The sequence below is a fragment of the Myotis daubentonii genome, chromosome 7 (assembly GCF_963259705.1).
Source record: "Myotis daubentonii chromosome 7, mMyoDau2.1, whole genome shotgun sequence".
Taxonomy (NCBI): Eukaryota; Metazoa; Chordata; class Mammalia; order Chiroptera; family Vespertilionidae; genus Myotis; species Myotis daubentonii.
Genome location: NC_081846.1, coordinates 11,860 through 33,289, shown reverse-complemented (window position 1 = coordinate 33,289; position 21,430 = coordinate 11,860). Strand labels below are relative to the sequence as shown.

The 21,430-nt window shown below is 47.1% G+C and overlaps 1 long non-coding RNA gene across 1 annotated transcript; it reads left to right on the top strand.

Annotated features, from left to right (window-relative positions):
* Positions 1-277: 277 nt before the first annotated feature.
* LOC132237902 (uncharacterized) lies at positions 278-20,189 on the top strand. The gene is made up of 3 exons (XR_009453687.1): positions 278-378; positions 18,073-18,185; positions 20,079-20,189. It is a non-coding gene; the product is annotated as an uncharacterized LOC132237902 (long non-coding RNA).
* Positions 20,190-21,430: the final 1,241 nt, after the last annotated feature.

Sequence of the window (21,430 nt, the reverse complement as noted above, 5' to 3'; positions counted from 1 at the left end):
TGAGATTACCTAACAAAAATTAACATGCCACATATCCTGTACTTTTCCTAAATATCACCCATTTCACCTCCACAATCTAAGACCCTGGTTCCCCATTTTCCAACATTTCCTGTTCCTAATATTGCCTTCTTGTATTTGGCATTCATTTATATGTGAGTTTTTCTTTTGCATGTATTAAACATAGTACATCTCTTGTCAATTTGATCATGTTAATTTGGTTATTGGCCCAGCTGTTAGAACTTACAAGGTATGAGGTAAATAATTACTTTTTAAATCTCCCGCAGTTTTGAAGAGCCGGCCTTGTGAAATTATCGGCTGGGACACGGCTAACTTCTGACACCGCTGCAGCTGAGAGATCATGGACACCTGCCAGCAAAGGTGAGCATTGTCATTACTCTTTCATTCTGTTAGCCTATGTGTGTGACACTGCAGGGTTTGGTAGAATTTTGAAGTTCTGGGATTATTATTTTTCCCCTTAGATATTGACATTGGCATAAAAAAAAGTATTTTTGAAACGAGCTGCTTGGACTTAGAGTGACATGGTTTCTCTTTATTGAATCACAGGTTTGTGTACAACGTGAGGATCTGGTTCATGCATCTGGCATCTGGCATCTGGCATCTGGCAACTGAGGTCTGGTGTCTGTCTCCAACTCCGGATTGTGGCTATGGCGTCTCAGTCATAGATCCCTGCTATATGTCCAGGGTCTGTGGTTTCAGGTCAAATATGTATTCTCGTGTGTGTCTGGGGTTTTGGGTCTCTTTGGGTGTGGCTTTGTGTCTTGGGTTCTTTTGTGGGGTCCAAGTGCAGCTATAGATTCAGATTCTGGTGTGTGGAATCTGGTCTTAAGAATCTGCTGTCAGTCTCTGGCCTCTGGTTTCTTGCTTTTGTGCTGCATAGTATTCTTGAGTCAGGGGAATCACTTCGAGTTTGAGTCCTAGGGCCGGGGATCCAGGTTTTGATTTGTGGTCCGCTGTAGGGTCTAGGTCAGGGGTGGGCAAACTTTTTGACTCAAGGGCCACAATGGGTTCTTAAACTGGACCGGAGGCCGGAACAAAAGCATGGATGGAGTGTTTGTGTGAACTAATATAAATTCAAAGTAAACATCATTACATAAAAGGGTATGGTCTTTTTTCTTTTTGGTTTTATTCATTTCAAACGGCCGGATCCGGCCCGCGGGCCGTAGTTTTCCCACGGCTGGTCTAGGTTCTGGAGTCCAGCGTGTGTGTCTGGGGTCCTGATTATGGCTCTGGCATCTAGTGTCTGTCCACTGATGTTCATTGCATTGAATTCAACCTAATAAGAGTCCCCAAGTTTATAGAGTTGTTGCTGGTGATGAAAAAGCTAGAAAAAGTCCCTGGCGAGTGGAATGGGAAATCTGATACTCTAACAGGGCCTGGTAATTTATAGGCACAACTAATAAATCACAAAAACGTATCTTTCCTAACCTAGGATGCTTAGGAGCAAATGGGTTACACATTCCAGACCAAGTCTGGGCAGACTCAAGGTTAAAACCCTTTCCAGTGACAATTTTTAAAGTGAAACTGCCTAGAGTAGTGATGGCGAACCTATTACACGCGTGAACTGCCTTAAGATCTTCTGATTTTCCTTGCCAGTCCTTTTTATGGACTCTCCAGAGTTATAACAAAAGAGTAACTGTTGTATTTCTTTTTTCAGTCCCCCCTAAGTACTTTGGCATAACTATTTACTCTCTGTTTAGGGAGGCAGAATGTAAATTATTTACTCTTTCTGGCTTACTGGCCTGTACCATTTGATTAATTTCTTTTCAACATTTCTCTTCTCCTTCTTATCAGATAAACAACCTTTCTAAATTTCATACTTTCAAATTAGCCTTTAAACCTTCTTTCTATGTCCTTTAAAAATAAATAACTATGCCTCAGACCTTCTACTCAGTAATTCCTTATTCTTAGAAATCTTAATCCTTTACAGCCAGTATTTCTTAGATTACTAAGAGCAGGTGCTTCCTTCCCTATGCAATTTCAAGTATACTGTATCAGTCTAATTTAGCATTGGAAGGGTTAAAGAGAACAAAACGGGGGAGAGAAAAACTTACTGTGCTTCTAGCATAGTTCAGATAAGTAAAAATCAACAAAACTTCTGGTCTGCTTTCTCTGCCGACGCCCCCCCCCCCTTTTTCTGTATTAACCATTTCCTTAGCTGCTCTCCCTCTTAGATTTTTCCTTCTTTACTCTAAGCCCCAGAGGCTCAAATCCTTCTCCTCTTTTACCACTTTTGACCTATCTGCCTATCCCCCTGTCCTCCAGCCTAAGACTCCTCCATCTCAGCAGGCTGAGAGCCTACTACCCTATCTAGTGAATCCTACCACCAATACCCCATCTCACACCCACTCCAGAACAGTTTTCAGCTCTCTTCCTCCCCCAGTCAGAGCAGATGCTGCCCCCGAGAGAGACCTACTGTAAATCTATCAGGAAGGGCAGGCAAGTCGCAGGTCTCGGGACCACATGATAAAAATACAGCGGTCCCTCTCCCTTACCCTACACAGGCTATGAGAAAATGTACTACCTTTAACCTAACAAGCCTTTGTTTAAACTTCTTTGTGTTGCAACCTTATACCTTTAAATTAACCCTAGACTTCTAAAATTTTAACCTAACACAGCAAAATTATACATCAGAGCAAAGCAATTAGACGTTCTCTACTGTCTTCCCCTTAAAGCAGGGTTTGCCCTATCTTTAAACAAACAACAGAAAGAGATAACAAATACTCTCATGTGTACAGCCAGATAACACAAAGTAGCTTTCACTTCCCAACGACTCTCACACTTACATTCATACACCAGACAGTCCGAGTTTTTGACTTCTACCAAATGTTTACTCAGAGTTTAAGCAATCCAACCAATTCCTGACTAATTGCCTAAGGGAGCTCTATGGCTTCCTGGGAGGTGATCAAGCTCCCCTTCCACTCGGAGTGGGCCAGATTTATAGGGGGTCGACAAAGATGACTGACCCTAACCCATTTTGACAAAGACAAAGACAACAAAGAACAAAGACAAAACAAACACTAGACAGACATACCCGGTGCAGCCTACAGCTGCATGAACCAGAGACCCAGGCCATAGTCGTGGCTGCAGGTCAGGACCAGGAGTACCACTGCGTCCAGCCCTCTGTATAGGTCCTTCCATGGGACGTCCCAATTCCAGATTAACGACCGGTCCTTACCTCTCTCGAGAGTCCAGGTGGCTCGGTTTCCGAATTAAAAGTTTTGGGGGAAGTCTCCTCTGCCTCCCTGGGACCCGGGACAGAGACTGGAGGCCTCCTTGGTAGTCATTCCCCACAGGGATGTGGGGTATCTCACTGTGTGCCCGGCAATAAATGGAGGAGAGCCTCCTGCCCTAAACAGGGGGTCCCTCTCACCCCTGCCAGGGATCTCGCTGGGGCCTCCAAATGTTATGGGTTCACTCAGCGAGATAGACCACCGACTCGGAATTTAAATTTAAGAGCCTTTATTAAGCTGGCCAGCTGACCACAGTTACAGCACCCTGCCGAAGCAGAGGCTGAACTGCAGCGCTGACTGCAAGAGTTACATTTTATTATTAAATTTTGTGGAGGCCCAGAGACAAATGTGTCTTTCAAATTCTGGGCCCCCCAATATGGAGGAAACTCTCTTTATTTATACTTTTTCCACTCCTTTGTCTCCCAAATTTGGAATGAGACTTCCGGGCCTTCTGAGAAAGAAGGCCTGCGTGCTGGGAAGGGGTCATGAGACTATATCTCAAGGTTGGGCCTGATGTCAGTACCTTCCTATCTGTGTGTTTTAGGAACAGACAGCACAGCATGACCCATCTGGCTGAAGTGCTAGATATGCAGCCCAATATAAGGTGTTACCATCCACTGCATTGTGTTGCTGCTCCCAGAGTCCCCCCCACTGAGAAGAAGGGAGCACACTCAGCTGGTGTCAGTGACTGAGGGACACACAGACCTAGGGACACACAGACCAAGGGCCAGACACACCATGGAGTTCGCAGTGGGAACGTGTGGCCACTGTGCTGGTTCCTTGTATCCTCCCGGAGGTAGCTTGTCAGTGTTTTTTGACTCCAGAACCATGTATTTCATTTCCCCACACAGCCTCTACTTCATGGTGACTCTGTCCAAGGCAGAAGACCTGTTTGGACATCCACGTACACAACATTGTTTGTTTGGAAAGTGATGTCCAACTTGTTTTATGTAGTTATTATCTGAAAAATACACCCGAGCCAAGCAGTTATCTGTTTGATGTATCATACATTTGTATTATAGATATATTTTATTTTAGAAAATGACATTTCTCATACCAAGCTGCCTTTGTAAGTGTAATTAAATGAGCCAGTTAAAAAATTTGTAAGTGTGGATGTTTTACTTGGCAAAGTTTTAGAAAGTTGGTAAGTATGAGTGTGTATCGCTACCCAATGAACTGTTGGGGGGTCATGTTTTGTGACCCAAGCCGAATCTTTGTAAGCTATTGATGTTCTTTGTGAACAGTGACGCTGAGATGAGCTCGGCGTGCAGGATTGAGTTTAGAGAACCAGAGGGCTATTGCTAGTCAGGCAAGTAGCCAAGCCCCCAAAGCTCTCATGGCTTTTATTTGGGGAGTACAGCAAATAACAATGGAGTACAGCAAGTGACAATGATTAACAGGCATGCTTATGAGATCATCTGAGCTAAGTTATACATTAAACTATTAATTTCCTATGTTATACAAAGACTTTCCACCTGCAGCAGTGTACCCTCCCTTGAACTTCCCATGCCCTCATGGACTATTTATCACCTCAAGGAAAGTTCTGCCTCTGAACAATAAGTCTTGCTTGCAATACTTTCTTCTGACGTGGCCCGCTTGCAGCTCCCCCGCCTTTTCTTGGCAGAACGTCCTCTTCTAGTTAACTTCATTCCACTTGACCAGCTACAATGACTGTCCCTGTTGTCGAGACAGCCTGCATGGTTTCCCCATCATTCTATGTTATGAAGCAATAGGCAGAAGCTAGAAGTAGAGTTGTGCTGGGGTCCAGCCTCAGCGGTCCAGGGGTCCGCAAAGGTGTGGACGGCATGGGCGAAGAATGAAGGCCACGGAGACAATGTTCAGGTGATCAGCATCATCAGGTTCTGTGTTTATTGCCCTGTTACAAGTGTGTTTATAGTATTTGATTCTATAAGGACGCGTCCATAGTTACATCATGGTATGTTTTCTCTCCTCCTTTGACCTGTCAAAGTTTCTTGTTTTATGTTTACAGTTTCTTTTTTAAAAAATATATTTTATTGATTTTTTTACAGAGAGGAAGGGAGAGGGATAGAGATTTAGAAACATTGATGAGAGAGAAACACCAATCAGCTGCCTCCTACATACCCCCCACTGGGGATGTGCCTGCAACCAAGGTACATGCCCTTGACTGGAATCGAACCTGGGACCCTTGAGTCCGCAGGCCGATGCTCTATCCGCTGAGCCAAACCAGTCAGGGCTGTTTACAGTTTCTTATGTGACCTTTGGTAAAAATCTCATTTCTATTTAGCTCTGCTGATTTTAATGTTATTTATTGTCTATATTTGTACATTCTGTTGTAAAGGTTAGTCTCGGTGTTCCATGATAAGGGCTAGTTTGTTATTTGTATTGTATGGTTCCTACTGTATTGCTCCACTGTTTTGTTATAAGGCAAAACCGGAAGGAGGTTTTCCTATTGTATGTCGTAAGTCAAGGTTCTGTAGTGTAGCTTAAGCATGATTGTTGTTCGCTATGGTGATGAACTGCCTGCATGGCAGTTCATTGAAGTCTTTGTGGTTGCATAGGTCGCCTAAGATTTTTAGATAAGGAGGCTGCCTGCATTGTTTGTAGTGGTATTTCTTTAAGTGATAGTTTTCCTTTTAGCTTTATTGGTGGTCTTTCTTGGGACTGCCCTGCGTTGGCGGTTTTTAGGGGTGTAGGCTTTGGTAGTTTCTCTGGTGGGTAGACCCCTGAGGATGTGGGCCTAGCAAGTCCTAAGTGCATTGATAATAGTCTTTGTCTGAGTTCCTTTTAAGTGGCATAGTTTATTTCTGTCACATGAGGCGGTTGTAGTGATTTGATTCCCTTCTGTAGTCCCATTCATCCCTAATTGTAGGAAAACATATCCAGCTGGGGAAACTACCTTTCCCAGGAAGGTGGCCATGGTCAGAACACATAGCACTAAGAAGGGGAGCAAACCTATCCAAAACAGTATACTCTAGACGCCAGGTCCCTTGGAACATCTGCTGTGCAGACGTTTCTTCCCTGCAGCGACTGTGTGAAGCAGCAAGGATGGAACGGCTTGCGGCAGACTTGTAGTGATACAACACCTGCCAGTTGCTGTGCTGATGGAAACAGGCCAGGCTTGACACTGAAAGCAACCTTAAAACACCAGCAATGTAAAGCTTGTCATCACCGTAGCATGCAATGTATCGAGCCAGAGCCGCATTGTGTTTGTAGTAAAGAGGTCATGCAAATAGCAATACACAGGTCAGCGAGTGAGGCTCAATGATTGCATGTGGAGGCATGAAGCAAGAAGTCCCCTTGATTCCTGGTAAGGGCACGCCTATGAGGTGATTGATTTTTCGTCTGTCACATGCATGTTTCTCTTTCTCTCCCTCTCCCTGTCCCTCTCCCTGTCTGTGTTAGAGCCATAACAAATTCAAAGTAAAACTGTAAAGTGTCGATTCTCCTCCTATTCTCCCCCCAAAAGGTATCCGAATTTAGTGCAACCACCCACCCATCCCTTTTCTTTGTTAGTTATAGTGAGAATTGTGTTTCCTGAATGTTCCTACTATGTCACATGCAAACCTGTGTCCAGACATCCACACAATGAGCTGAGGTTCCCATCCTGTAGAATTTTCCATTTCCTTGCAAAGGAAGTGAGATTCCTCTCATTGTAAATGGAAAGAGATGATAGAAAAAGCTGTGCATGAAGATGAAGGCTAATGAGTGTGAGCTGGAAAAGATGTATTGAAGAAATGAAGGCATGATGATTCCAAGCAGATCCTGTATGTGGAGGTTTGGGGCCGGGGGGCAGCAGCATTTGTCATGTGAGTGAGGACTTGATTGTGCAAAGCTTTTGTTCACCCCCAGAGAGATAGTCAGCAGAGGTGCTGAGCCACTTGGAAATGTGTGGTCTTCCAACGAGGCTGGTGTGGGGGGGTGCCCCTCCTGACCTGGGCTAGAGAGCCCAGCTCCCACCGTGCACAGGGGGCCCCTGCCTGTGTGTTATCAGCTCCATGAGTCAGGGCTGGCTCCTCCCGAGTCAGCTGAGACCCGCAGAAAAGAGTATTCCAATGGGCAAATTTCACCTGTTCCCGAGGTGCTGTGTCAGGATTGGTTCAATGTGGAAAAAGGCGTGTGAAGCTGTGGCTGAATGGTTGGTTCTGAGAGTTTCAGGTCCCCCCCCCCACCCCAAGTCCTCAATCAGTGTAGGGAAAGAGGTTCCCATTGTTGATATGGCAATGCCATCGGTTTTTCAAGGACTCTGCATATGAGTGTTCCAGATCACACTTGATGCAATTTCCTTTGCCATGTCAAAAGAAACCCCTTCCACCCTCGCCCCGAAGCAGCTGGTCTGAAGAATTGGGAGTGCTGGGATTAGGTGTAAGAGAGTGGTGGGGAATGCTGAAGTCCCCAAGAGAGTGGAGAGGGTGATCAGGTTTTTGAGGGGACATAGTTGAAAGGAAGAGATGTTTGTGTTTAAGAGCAGGTGAGTGGATCCCCCGTTTGTTGCACAGCCTCCAAAGGTGGTGTTGTTGTGTCAGTGCCCAGTGAGTGCCATGGGATTCTGGGTGAGAGGGAAGTGTATCAGAGGTACACAAAGCTTGGTCCTCCATTTGGACTTGGCTCCCGCTGGTTTGGAAGCAGGCCCAGGTGTTTGCACGTGGATTTATCCCAGCAGCACAGACAGAGACACAAGAGTTTTCGTCGAGGTTCCTGATGAGGAAGTTTCCTAATAGTGTCATGCTGTTGTCCATATTTCAATTCCAAGGGGCGTATGCCCATTCTGAATGACTGTTTTAGAGATGGAAGAACCCAATGTTGTTATTGTACCCATTTTTTGTGTCATCTATTTCCGAAACAGAGTGAAAAGAAGAAGATGTAGGATGAACCCATTTTCTGATTGTGAAGGATGTGTTGTGCTTAATCAGTTTATTGCACACACAGTTGCTGAGTTTGGCTTTGGAAGTGTGCTGGCTTGAGAAAGTTCATGTATGAATAAGCACAGGTTTCTGCATCTAAAGGTTCCCTTTAGGATGTGCAGAGGCCTCTAGCAAGTGGTGGCAAGAGGCACAGAAGAACATGTGTATTTACAGTCCGGGTTACTGGGAACGGTGTGAAATGGACCCTTGCAAAAGTGAAGAGAAGCAATAGCGGGTGTTTGTCAATGGTTGAGCATCAGCCTGTGAGAAGAAGTCCTTAGCACTCTGTAGTGAAACAGACAGCAAGGAACATATGAGGCAGGGAGGGAGCTCAGTCACTTTCCAGGCCACGTCAGTGCAGCAGTGTGTTTGAACCCCTTGCCAGTGCTGGGAGGGCAGTGATGCAGACTCAGAGCCTTGAGTTCATTCCATCCCGGGATGGCATGATGTCTGCCCTGGACAGCATGGCTGCAATGGGGGTCTCTTTTTTGGTCACAGTGCCATGGCTTTAGCTGCAAGGTCAGCAGCACCTGCAGAGGCACGAGGTGTTCCTGGAATGGCCCAGTGAAGCTTCCCTTTGATTTTCAAAGGAATGGTCCTGAAATTGTTGAGTGAAGCAGTGTGACAGTGAAAATATCAAGTGTGCCATGTCCCCCTGTTCCAGGTTCTTCCATGTGTATGTTAATGTGGAGCCTCACAGGACCCGCGCTCATGCCCTCGTCCTCCTGTTGGACCCCCATGCTTCGTTTGTTGTCGTCAGAGTGTGCTTTTTGGCTGCTGTTTAGATCTTGTTGTCTTTTTCATGTTGTGAATTGTTTGTCATTGACTTCTTGAAAACACTGAGACCTCCTGTATCTATTGATGTATGTATGTCTCTCCTTTTCCCTGTTGCAGCCTTTGAAGAAGATGTTGGCGAGAGCTTGCAAGTTCCAGATATTTTAAAGAGCATATTATATTGATTTTTCACCTAGAGGAAGGGAGAGGGCTATAGAGTGAGAAACATGGATGAGAGAGAAACATCCATGAGCGGCCTCCTATGCATCCCCTACTGGGTATGTGTCTGCAAGCAAGGCCCATGCCCCTGATTGCTCAGTGGTTATAGTGCCATCCGGGTGTGAGGCTGAGAGTGAGGTTATCCACACTTGCAGGATGTGAGGAGAGCCCCCGACCCTCCCACCCCAGGTGTGATGCGGGAGGTGCCAGAGTGTCCTGGAGGAGTGGCGGGGCCCCAGGTGAGGCCGCTGAGGCTTGGGTCCCGTTTGTTGGTGTGACTTTTGTTTCTGAGGCGGTAGCCACAGCCACCCGTCCGTGTGTCCTGTGTGTTGTGTGCTGAGCCCTTTTGTGTGTCCCATTCCCTGGGTTGAGTGAAGCTTGTGCTAAAAATGACGTGTTTTAGCTGTCACTGTATGTCCCCGTGACTCGTATTGGGCCTGTGATCCCAGGTGCGGTCTGGGTGTTTGGGGGGTTTTGCTCTCTTGTCCCCATTGTAAAGTCATTTTTTGTGTGAAGTCATTGAAGATGAAAGGGTGGGAACATGTGTGGGTATTTTAAGCTTTGAAGTTTGCCAATAGTCCAGACTGAGCTTGTGGATGTGAAAGTTGTATTGACCATAGGAAAGGTGTGAATGTAGAAGAGCAGAGGTTTTGCAGTTTGCATGTTGCTGTGAAAGTGTTGTTTAAGTTAAGAATGAACCTGTATTTCTCTCCCAATTGTTCCTAAGATATGTCCATGGCGATACCTGGTTTTAGGAAGGGAATGTGACCCTAAAGGCTTCAGGTTTAGGTGTTAAGGCTGGCCACAGGAGCCTGTGGAGCACCCCTAGCTGTTCATGCACTATTGGTTCTTGTGTTATTTTTAGAAATTGTGTAATCTGCTAAGTGTGCTGCAGTTTTCCGAAAGATCACCCCGGTTGAGCATCTCCTAAAACGTTTCTATTCAAAATCTCTAAGTGCTTTTAGCATGAATTTTATGTAAACGACGGAACAGCATAGACATTTTAGTAAATGATTCCAAAGCATCCATCGGTTGTGTATGTTGAGGAAGCTGTCTCCTTAAAATAAGTGGTTTTGGGATCCGCACAAACAGTTGGTGACAGATATATGGGGACCAGGATGATTTTTTCCCAATTGGAGAGGCACAGTGGACATCTGTGAGCCTTTGGTGTGGGTCCACCTTTCAGGGGCATGTTGTGCAGGCTGAAGAGCAGCCTTGTGGGGCAGAGCATTTCCCTGTGATTGTCCTGAGCTGCACGGTCCCCTCTTCCAGTCTCTGTGGAGGAGAGCCTAGGCGTTGTGGCTGTTTGTCCCAGCAGTGAATGTAGTAAGGTAGGAAGCAGGAATGTGTCCGTGTTGGCATGGTGATTGGTCAGAGTGTATTGTTTTCTCTGTAAGGTTCACGTGTGTGATTGGCAGTGAAGGGCATGTTTGTGGGATTCGGGTTTGATCCTCTGTGAGTCCAGGAGGAGGCAAGCAATCCTGGATGTCTTTCCCTGTGGTGGATGTTTCTGTGTGTGTTTTCTGTGTTTCATCCCTCCCTCCCACCATTTCTGAAATATGAAAGAAGAAAATATCCTTGTGTGAGGATTAACGCCCCCCCCCCCAAAAAAAAAACAAAACAAAACAACAAAAAGCAAAAAACAAAGGGGGTCAGTGCCTGAATTTTATAATTTCTAGAAAGAAGACCAGAGGTGTGTTTGTGAATAGCATAAAGCCTGTCAATGTTGTACCCAGGGTCTGTTCCATTCCAGGGAGGGACCCAAAGCTTAGGATTCCCCTCTGTGCTTATTTGTGTTATTGTGCATGAGGAGGCGCCGATGTAGAAATGTGGCATTTTGTGCTCCACAATTTCCCAGAGTTTTTCTTGTGTTTGTACTGAGAAGAGAGCATCTTGGAGGAGCCAATGTAAAGGATGCTGCCTGTGAGGTATCCCACCCGCCGAGCCAATCCATCCTGTGCTGCTCTCCGGTGGCCATTGCAGGAAAACACATTGAGCCTCTGTCCTTGGTGCTGACATTTCAGGTCCCATAAAATGTCTCCGGAAAAAAAACGCGAAAAAGAAACCCTGGAAAATCGTAAAGGCTGTCCAGGGCGGGCAGGATTCCGTGGCTGAATAGACTGAAGTGACGGGTGTAGATTTGTGACCTGTTTCTGGCCCAGGCTTGCAGAGGGAGGCCTTCGAGAGCACTGCACTGGCCTGGTGATCCGGTGTGTTGAGGATGTGAGCTGGTCCCCTGTAGGCAGGCATGGTTGAGGCAGTGAGTCATTTCCCAGGAGGCTGCGATTGTGGAGCCTGCAGTCTGTCCTTGGAGTCTTTGGGGTCTGGCGAGAACATGGTATTCCCGCGATGGTCATTGAGAGGTGCCCAATGTTGATGCCCTCAGTGACTTGGAGGCCGCTCTGATTGAGGCAGCCATTTCTTTGGGGATGGCCATGAGTGAAGAAGCAGGCAGTTATTGACCTGGAGGCTGCCATTGTTTACACAATTAGCCATGTAGTAGTGGGGAGGCAAGGCTGCCCATGTTGACTCCGTCCATACCATGGAGACGGCCACTTTGGGTGCAGTCAGTGCCGGGGAGGCTGTCATTGTTTCGGGTGGAGGTAGACGCCGTGATTTTTTGTAATGGAAACGTGTTAGTACCCCAAGAAACATATTCTGCTGAATGGCTTGTTGCAGAAACAATGTTTTTATTTTGGTAAAAAGTTATTTTTTTATTTTAGAAAGGAAGAAAGAGAGAGAGAGAGAGAGAGAGCGAGCGAGCTATCCGTGCTGAGAGAGAATCCTTCATGAGAGCGAATTCCCTGAAGTTACTGTTTTGGCTGTGGGTTGTGCACCCCCTGCAACCTTTCCAAGGGGCATCCTGGAGACGGGTGCACTGAGGTTCCCTGTGAGGTGACTTTCTGACCATGTCCAAGCTGCTGATTTTGTGCTCTTTTGAAAGAAAGCAGAGAGTGTTGGTTGTAGCAGGTCTATCTGTGAAGCTGATGCAGCGAGCAGCATGGGCTAGTGCTCGTATTTCCTGTAAAAGATGTCAATTTGAAACAATTTCCATCCACCCTAAGCGGAAATAAACATGTGTTCTTGCACCTGTTTTGAGCACGTGGCATTCCTGTTGAAGTGGCCATGCAATGAAGTCGGATTGTTGTGTTATTTTCCGTATCGTAAAAGTGAATGTGATCAGCGTCAAGCAGTGCTTTGTGGTTTCTGAATGTTGTGAATCCCTTGAAGTTCAAATGCCAAAATCACTGTGTGTGAAATCAGCTGAGGAAAGTGAAGCAATCTTTGTTGAAAGGAAAGGTTTGTATGGCATTTTTTTTCTTGCACTCCTTGTGCGACTATGACGCTCCAAAAAGAGGATTTTTTCTAAAAGCACAGGTGTTCCTAATGAAAAGCTGTTCCTGGGAATGGAAGGATGGCGGGAGGAGAGCATCGTCGTGTTGTAAACTTCCTCCCAGGAAGCTGTGTGGGAGTCCATGTGTGTCTGTCCATGTTGGTGAGAGGATTGCATTTGGAAATGCCTGTTGCAGGTGGAGCCAAGACCTAGGTGAGGAGGAATGTGTGTGTGTGTGTGTGTGTGTGTGTGTGTGTGTGTGTGTGTGTGTGTTGGAGAGATTTGTTTGTCATCCGTGCAGGATGTGAGGCTCGTGAGTGGGCACTGTGGGCAGAGCTGCCCCTTTGTAGTGGGTGTATGAAAGGGGGGATCCCGTGGCTCTGTCCTTTTTGTACTGGGAGCCGTGTTTTTTGTCGGCCGGAATGGCAGAATGAATTGCCAGCCAGAAAGTGTTGTAGCCAGTGTGGAGATGTGTTGAAGAAGAAGTGCAGACTGCCAGGTAGGGAGAGTGAAAAGGGTTCCAGTGGGTTCCTTCCCTATGGCCTGTGAAGGGTGCAGATCCTGGTGGCTGCTATTCCATCTGTTGGGTCCATATTCCCCTTGGAGTTGGTTCCCCTAGTCCAGTGATGGCGAACCTTTTGAGCTCGGCATGCCAGCATTTTGAAAAACCCTAACTTAACTCTGGTGCCATGTCACATATAGAAATTTTTTTATATTGGCCATGATAGTAAAAGAAAGACTTCTATTTTTGATATTTATTTTATGTATTTAAATGCCATTTAACAAAGCAAAACGAACCAAAAAAGTGAGTTCACGTGTCACCTCTGACACTGTAATAGGTTCGCCATCACTGCCCTAGTAAGTCCTGGGCTCCAAGATTGACCTTCCCATGGGCCTCATGAGGTGTCCCCCTGCTTCCCTCTGGGCTTTCTTCCTTTCTCCTGAATGCAGGGCTTCCTTGTCTTTATTTTGTAAATATTGACCTTTGTGGGCTATTTGCATTTTGTTTGTGTCATGCAAATGTGAGTGTTGGTGTTCCCTTGTGTTATGGAGATGTGAGCGCCCCTGGCTTGGTTGTGTTGTGGCAATGTCCCTTCTCCCAGTGTGTGCCCTTCTCTTTTTTCCATGGACCCCAATTCTCCTAAATGCTTAATCCTGTCTGCATCTCCCCTGAAATTGCTGCTTGAATGTGACCGCATGCCAGCTCAGGCGGTGCTAAGGAAAAAGGTGTCTTCCCATTTGTCATGTTCCCTGAGGCACATGGTCCTCCTTTCCATTGTGTTGTGTATTGTTTTGCTCCCCCCAGCCAAGTGTGTTGGAACTGAGGCCAGCAGTCCCCATTATTGTGAGGAGCTGGTTTTGTGGAGGGTTGGTTTGTCATTGGGCCATGCAATTGTGTGATGTATGAGGTGGCAAAGGCTTGGTGTGTGAGTCTTTGAGAAAAGGATGGGATTCCCAGGTGAAGCATGTGAAGGTGTTTTCCTGGAAGGATGCATGGCGTTGGGGGGTGAGGTCCATCGTCCATGTGAGGAGGGAGGGTCGGTACCCTGCCCCCCCTCCCCCGCTGTGCTCCTGTGTCTGTGCAGGCTTGACTTTGTGAGTCCACGCCTCCCCAGGTGTTTGAGCATGTTGGTTGAGTACCTTTGATGGGTTGGGTGGTGGATGTAAGCTTTGCGCTGTGGATGAAAGGGAGCCACATGCTGAACTGACAAGCTCAGGGGAGGCCTGCATGGCAGTTTTGCAGACTCAGAGACCTGAAGTAACCACAAAGGATGGTCTGAAATTAAACTTCAACTAAAAGCAGTTATGGTGGGCAGTTACATCCTAGGCCAGTATCTCCACTGACAAGGTCAACCTTTACCTTAACTGAGCCGATTTGTCTTTTTGCATCTATGATAACCTACCCTTGAAATATCTGGGTAACTTGTGACTTCCCTGTATCTGGAGCCCCTGGGGCACAACCAGGTGTGTTGGGTCCCAGGACAGATACCACAAATTCCTTCATCATCATGATAATTGTTCCTGCACCCACCTAAGTATGTGTCCATCATTTTACTTTTTATCCTATCACAGAGGTTTCCCCCGCTTCGTTTAATCCCACCTCCTTAAATCTGTCACCAATGACTTTCATGTATAAATACAGATGTAACCCTGCCATTCTCAATTCGTTGAAGTTCTGCTTCCCAGCATATGTCCACAGTTTGGCTCAAATTAACTCACAAAAATTCTTTACAGTTTTCAATGTTTTTTTATGTTAACAGCACAATGAATTGCTCGCTGCCATTGGAAATGCTGGAATTCCCCATGCCCCCCCACCCTCATGTGGTTTGAATCCTAGGATTGAGTGTTGAGTTGGACTCGCTGATGGCATGGAATTGTGTTGAACACTTTTGTAGCAGGAGAAAGCAGGTGGGATGTTTGTGGCATCGTCAGTACTGGATGTGTAATATGAACCGTTCCCAGGTTTGCATGAGTCATTCAGGGAAGTGCTGCGCGGTGGCCTCAGCAAGGAAGAGAGCGGAAGTCACCTGTCAGGATGGTGTCAAAAGCCAAACCTTGAACTACAAATAAGTTTCTAGTGTTTCATCATGTCCTCAGGCAATCTCTTCGTGACAAAGATCAATTTGCATGTAGATGCAGGCTTTTGTTCTTTTGTGTATAAGATGAGCTAGTTGTGAAATGTCCTTGTCCCTTTGGAGTTCCATTTTTCTGTTCCCCTCAGGGTGCAGCTCAGTCACCCTGGCTCGGAGCAGAACTGCCTGTATTGTTGCTGTGGTTTTGTGAATGGGTGAATTTGAAGTGCCCTGTACCCAGCTCCATAGTTTTCCTTTTCTGTCCAACGAACCCCAGAGGTTTCATCTGCTTTGCTTTGTCCCTACTCCCCCATCTATCAGCCATGGATTTCAAATCATCCATTGATGTCTCCTGTTGTCAATGCATGCATAAAACAACTTTGGAAACCACCATTTTGGAGCTCTCTCTCTCTCTCTCTCTCTTTCTCTCTGTCCCCCCTCTCCCCCCACCATCCCTGACATCGAGTTTCCCCGTATTTTTGTTGTGTCACCGTGGCAGAAAAGCTGAATGTTATCCCTGGAGGTGTCAGAGGAGACCTTTATTGAAGGAGCAACGCTGCTGGTTCAGGGGATTTCCCATCCAAATCCTGAAGATACGATGGCATGAGATTGTCCCATGTCTATATTCCTAGGTTTCTGTGTTTTCTGTCTGTTTGCTAACTCGCAGGCTTTTGTGGCGGGCCTCCCAGTCATAGTCCCTCCTGAGCCCATGTCGTGGGGAAAGTAGATGGCATGTCAATGTGTGTTCTGGGTATTGCCTCTAGAGAGCTGTTCGTTTGTTTGGAGAGAGCAAAGCTAGCATTGGGCTCTCAATTCATTGAGACTAGTTGCCAGGATTTGGAAGGAGGCAGTGCCTGTGGGTATTTGAAAGGGATGCTCATGGCTGTACTGGGAAGGAAGGAAGGAAGGAAGGAAGGAAGGAAGGAAGGAAGGAAGGAAGGAAGGAAGGAAGGAAGGTAGGTAGGTAGTAGGTTTGTTAGGACAAAGCTAAACTTTGTGTTGCAGAAAGTTTGTGTTTGGGGCATGAATGTGCTCTTGTGGAGGCTCATTGCTGTTGTTGAGATCCTCAAGAGGTCAGTGTTGGGTCGAAAGGGGGTCCAGGAACTGATGCATGCCTCCACAAGGCAGATGGTGAGGCAGAGACTGGGCCGTTCTTGGAATTCCTAAGAGGTCAGCTACCAGACAGATAACGACATAGACTCCTTCCTGGAAACCGTGAAGACCCCTGCGGCGGGAACTCCCACAGCTCATGGTCCCCTGCCCTCACTGAACAGCTGCCTCAAAAAATGTGCCTAGTCCCTGTCAGTGGGGCTCCATTGACCCAACCCCAAGATCTGTGGACCTTGCTTGGCAGTGCAGAATCAATTTTCTTCCTTCAATGTGTTGACACTTTGGCTCAGGTTCCTGCGCCGAGACCTTCACAGTTATTTTTCCTAGAACCCCCCTTTTCCTCACTGTTCCTTGTGCATATGCTTGAGATCTTTTCCTGGTTTTGTTGTGGTTGTGCGTTTTCCTTATTCTGTGTATGTATTCCTAGCAGAATTGTCTTATGAGATAGGTTTTGCGGTAAGATTGTTAGTGTGTGGTTTGTGTTTGTTGGTTGATGAAGCTTTCATTGTCATGCATCCCTGAACTGTCAAGCAGTGGCCAAGAGGTGTTTCTTTTTGTTATGAGGGCAGAGGATGTGGGGGTGGAGGTGAAAGGCGGTGCTGTCCTAAAGGAGTTGGGAACTCTTCCTGAGGCAAAGTGGAGGTAGTTCCTGAGCTGAGAAGATTCTCGAAGTTGTCAGTGCACACGTGAGGCGAGCAGCCCTATGGCAGGCAGTGGAAAGTTTGTGCATGTTTGATAAGGTAAGGCAGATAGACAGCTGGTGTGTGAAGATGTATGTTTCTTGACTGCATTTTCCATGGTAAGTGTTTCCTATTCTGGTGGAAGGGAAGGAGTCCCCTAATATGTGTTGCGTGTGGGTTTGTTGTGCAGCCACTATTGTCTCCATGTCAGCATAAGACAGTCGTTTCCAAGGGCAAAACTGAAAGGGGAAATTCAGGTAGAGAGTGGTTTAGAGATTTGGCAAAGAAGTGTGTGTGCAAGGTCTTTCTTCTTCCTATGCAAGTGCTGGGGTTCCCCCTAGGGAAATAGCACTATGGAGCAGTGGATGAGCCATTGTTGAGGTGTTTCCCGTGGAGGTTTGTCAAGGCCCGCAGGTATAGAAATTTGGTCGGGGATGTTGAAAGGGCAGTCAATTGTGCTTTGTGCCTGGAAGGTGTTGATGTTTGCATGCTAATAGGCAGGTTGAAATGGGGAGGCAGGGCTAGGGTTTGTGCTTGCTGAGGGAGTCTGGTGTCCTCTCAGCCCTTGTTTTCCTGGAGGTGTGTGTGCAGAATATCCAGCCCTTGCCTCTATTGTTGCTTTGGAAGGAGCCTGTCCGCTGCCCCAAGGCGTGTGTGGGCTTGGAGTGTTGTGCGTGCCTGTGATCTATGATTGCAGGGACCTGCAGGAGAAGAAAAGCAAGGTAAGGCTGTTGGGTGTTGATTATTGTAAGGAAGGCAAAGGTTGTGCTGTGTGCTGCCAGGACAGGTGGTTTGTGTGTCCCAGGGACTGTGAAGGGCAGCCTCCCGTCCACGCGGGGATGGGGTGACTTAAACAGCGCCCACTCCTGTGTGAGCACAGATGGAGAAGGGCAAGTGTAGTGGGATAGCTGAGATGCGACTGTTTTTGCGGATGAGACCTGGTTAGAAGTGAGGAGGCATGTGTCCCACCTGCTGAACCTGGGTGGCAGGTGAGTCCCAGATTTCCCAAAGGTTCATGGATAGGTTTTGTTAGGTTTGATGGAGCCATCGAGTTGCTCCCCTTCTCCCTGGGATTGGCTTTTCAGGTCAATTCACTGTGGACATTGTCTTTGCTGAAGCCCAGTGCTGATTTTCGGTGAGCAGTTTGGATTGTTTCCCCTCCGGGTATTCCAAAAGAAATCTCCGCCCCTAAAAATTCCCGCCCAAAGTCCTTTAAAAGTCACTGACTGCCCTCACTGTTTCTTGTAGCCACTGAGGCTGAGCCTCCCTGTGTGCGTCTGATGGAAACCATTAGTCATCCCTCAGCACTCTGTCCTCCTGCGTTCCTTTCTGGGCAACCTACCTAGCAGTTGTTCGCGGAGGTAAGTTGTTTTGTGATTTTGTGGACCCTTTGCTGTGGGAGTGGGTGCATGTATTTCTTTTGGGTGCTTCTTTGTGCAAACGGTGGTGTTTTTGGGGTGTCATGTTATTGTTTCCTGAGTGAGAGGTGTTTTTGGACGCGTGTATGTTGTTGGTGTGTCTTGGAGCATGTAGGTCATCAGTTGGTGGAGTGTTCTTGTGCAATGGTGTTCCTGAGCCCCACACGATATTGTGTGTTAGGTGAGAGTGTTTCCATTCATCCACCGTTGTGCGTGTCCAAGTGTCCTTAATGCAGTAGAATTGTAAGAGTGTGTGATGATCATGTCCTAAAAGGTCTATCAGCCTTAGGTTTTCTTTTTTTCTCTGTTTTTCCCTCCCTCCCTCCCTCCCTCCCTCCCTCCCTCCCTCCCTCCCTCCCTTCCTCTGCTTCCAACAATCATTAGTGTTAGACGGTTGAGGGAAGGCCAATGGCCCTGATGGTTGTTTCTTTTGATGGAAGCGGCCCGGTGGGTGCAGTTGTTGCAGTGTTCTTGGTGCCATAGGTTTTGATGTGGGAGGAAGGTCAGTGGGATGGGTTGGAGTGTCCCCAGTCTGTGCATGGATCTGTGTCCTGGCATGTGGAAGGCTGACGATCATCCCTGAAAAGGACCGTGCAGCTGAGCGATTTGTAGGTGATGGGGTTGTGGATGGGAGTTGGGAGTGTAGGTGTGGTTTCAGGTTTTGTAGAGTTTGTGTGTATTTTTGTCATCCCAGGCAAAGAAAAGGATGCAAGAAGCCGTGGAGTTGGTAAGGTGATGGGCATGAAGCTGTTTGTGTTTTGTTTGTGTAGGAGTTGGCAGAAGCTTTTGTGTGGTGATGGACCAGAGCAAGGAGTGTCCGCATGCATTTTGGAAGTTGCACATGATTGTTGGAAAGGCTTGTGAGAACTTCCGTAGTGTTAAAGTGAGGGAGAGCATGCGAGAGAAGGGAAGATCCCCTGGAGAGGAGAGTGGCTGAGGGGATGGGTTTTGAGGTTGGCATGTTTTTTAGTTTCAAGGTGTTTGTGTATGTGCTATGAGAGGTTGGTCATCCTTTGAGATGTTTTGAGTTGATGTGTGTTGTGTTTTCAGTAGGGACCTAGTCCCATGATGTTTTGCTCGTTGAGGAGCATGGATGGAGGATGTGTGTCCATGGTAAGCATCTAGGTCAGCATCAGTATTTGAGCCCTTGGGGGTACCCCTTGGGAGTGAGTTCCCCCACTCTTTTTGAGGGTTTGGGTGTGCTTGTCTCTGTTCTAGAACTCCATGGATTGTCCTCCCTCCCTCGCAATTATTTTTTTAGATGCTCATGGAAGCACTGCGGACATTTCTTCCAGTGATTTGTAGAGAGTGTAGGAGGGAGGTGGGGGGTGGAGAGGGAGGGAGGGAGGGAGGGAGGGAGGGTAGGGAGCAGAGAAAGAAAGATGGATGTGAGAGGTAGTTGAATCGGCATTGCTATTGCATAGACTTGTTTTGAGTCTTGTACATGTGTGTTTTTAATGGTCGTAGGTGGGAGCCATAAGGTCGATGTGTTTGTGTATGTGTGAGGTCCTCATGAAATGGTGGGTGTGGTGAAGATGAGCAGCTATGGAGGGGATGTGTTGATAAGTGGCTCGTTTGATCCTAGGTCCTGTGCCATTTTCAGGGTCGTCCCCCTGGCCCCACTCTTTGCACAGGAGTCCTGCGGCCAGCTGTTTGAGTGATCCGTCATGGAGGCAGTTGTGAGTATGACAGCCCTATGTTGGTTGTTGTGCAGGCATGTGAGGCTCCCTCCCCCCTCGCCCTGGAACCCTGTGTGTTGTGTGCTTTGGGTTCCTTCTCACCGTTTGTGGTGAAGGCTGCTGTGCAAATGTATGTTGCTTCTTTGTTTCAGGTCAGGTCATTTATTGAACGTGGAAGTCCCTGTTTGGCCATCCATGGAAGGTTGCTGTTCCTTGGATCTTCCCTGTGAGGTGAACCAGAGTGTCTTTGGGTGGCTGTGTTTATGCCATCAAGAGGTAAGAAGGTGGCATGGTACAGAATGATGAGAGTTTGTTGAAGTGATATCAGGTGCAGAGAGTAGGCATGTTTGCTTAGATGGTAGTGTACCATTGTAGGGGAGGTGAGTGTGATGATAAGCCTGCCAGGATATTACCGAGTGATGAACAGAAAGTGTGAAAGCTGAGCCCATGAGGATTTTTTTTTTTTTGCATTTTTCCGCGAAAGGCTGTGTCATGTAGTGTTGTTTCTGAGTGAATCCAATTCTGTGTATGTGTGTATTGATTTGTATGTGTGCAATGTTGACCTGCTGAAGCATTGCCATTCCTTTCTTAGGTGAAATGGAAGAAGGTACCTGTCCCTTTTTGGATGCCCCAGAGCAGAAGGTTTAGGTAGTGGTTTGTTGAGAGTGTGTGCAGCTTGTTGCTTGTGGACTGAAGCGTCTTGTGTGTCCATGTGGTGTACTATATGTTTCCATGGTGTCGGTCTGATAGGAGTTCCAGTGTCTGTCCCCTGTAGGAGAGGAGGCAAGACCATTTGTAGATGTGGTTTTCTTGCATGCATGTGTTTTTCTTTTTCCCTTGTCCTCCTCCTGTTTCACTGTATATAAAGGTCCATGGGAAGCAATGTTGGCTCTTTTGAAAGAAAAGATATATGTGTGTAAGACCTGTGCGTTTGGATTTTCTAAAATTTTTTATTTGACATGTGGCCCAGATGCACAGATTGTAGTGGAGGAGGAGGAGGAGGAGGAGGAGGGGGAGGAGGAGGAGGAGGAGGAGGAGGAGGAGGAGGAGGAGGAGGAGGAGGAGGAGGAGGGGAGTATTTAGTAGGTGAATCTCCCATATCTGTGGTTATGGAGCCTGAGGAGGTCCTTTGTGTAGGTACTTTCTGGAGCAGTGTCTCCCACCTATTTTTGTCAGCTCCCTGTCCTTTTCAGCATTGTGCATTCATTTTTTCAGGGCCACCCATGGGAGTTTTTTCCTTTTTGTGCCACAGTATGTGTTGATTGTAAGTCTCCTGGCACCCTAGAGGAGTTGAGTCTCTTGTTTGTGTTGGGTGGGTGAGAATGTCACCTGTGGAAAGGGAGTTGTTTGAGCCAGTATTTGCAGTGCCCATAGGGTCAGTCAGAGCACTTGTGTGTGGTCATAGTGATCTGTGGGTAGGCCTGGTATTTGCTCTCCCATGATTGTCAGGTAAGGTTAGAGTGTCGTGGTGTGCCGTGTGATCTTGTAGGAAAGATGCATGTAGAAGGG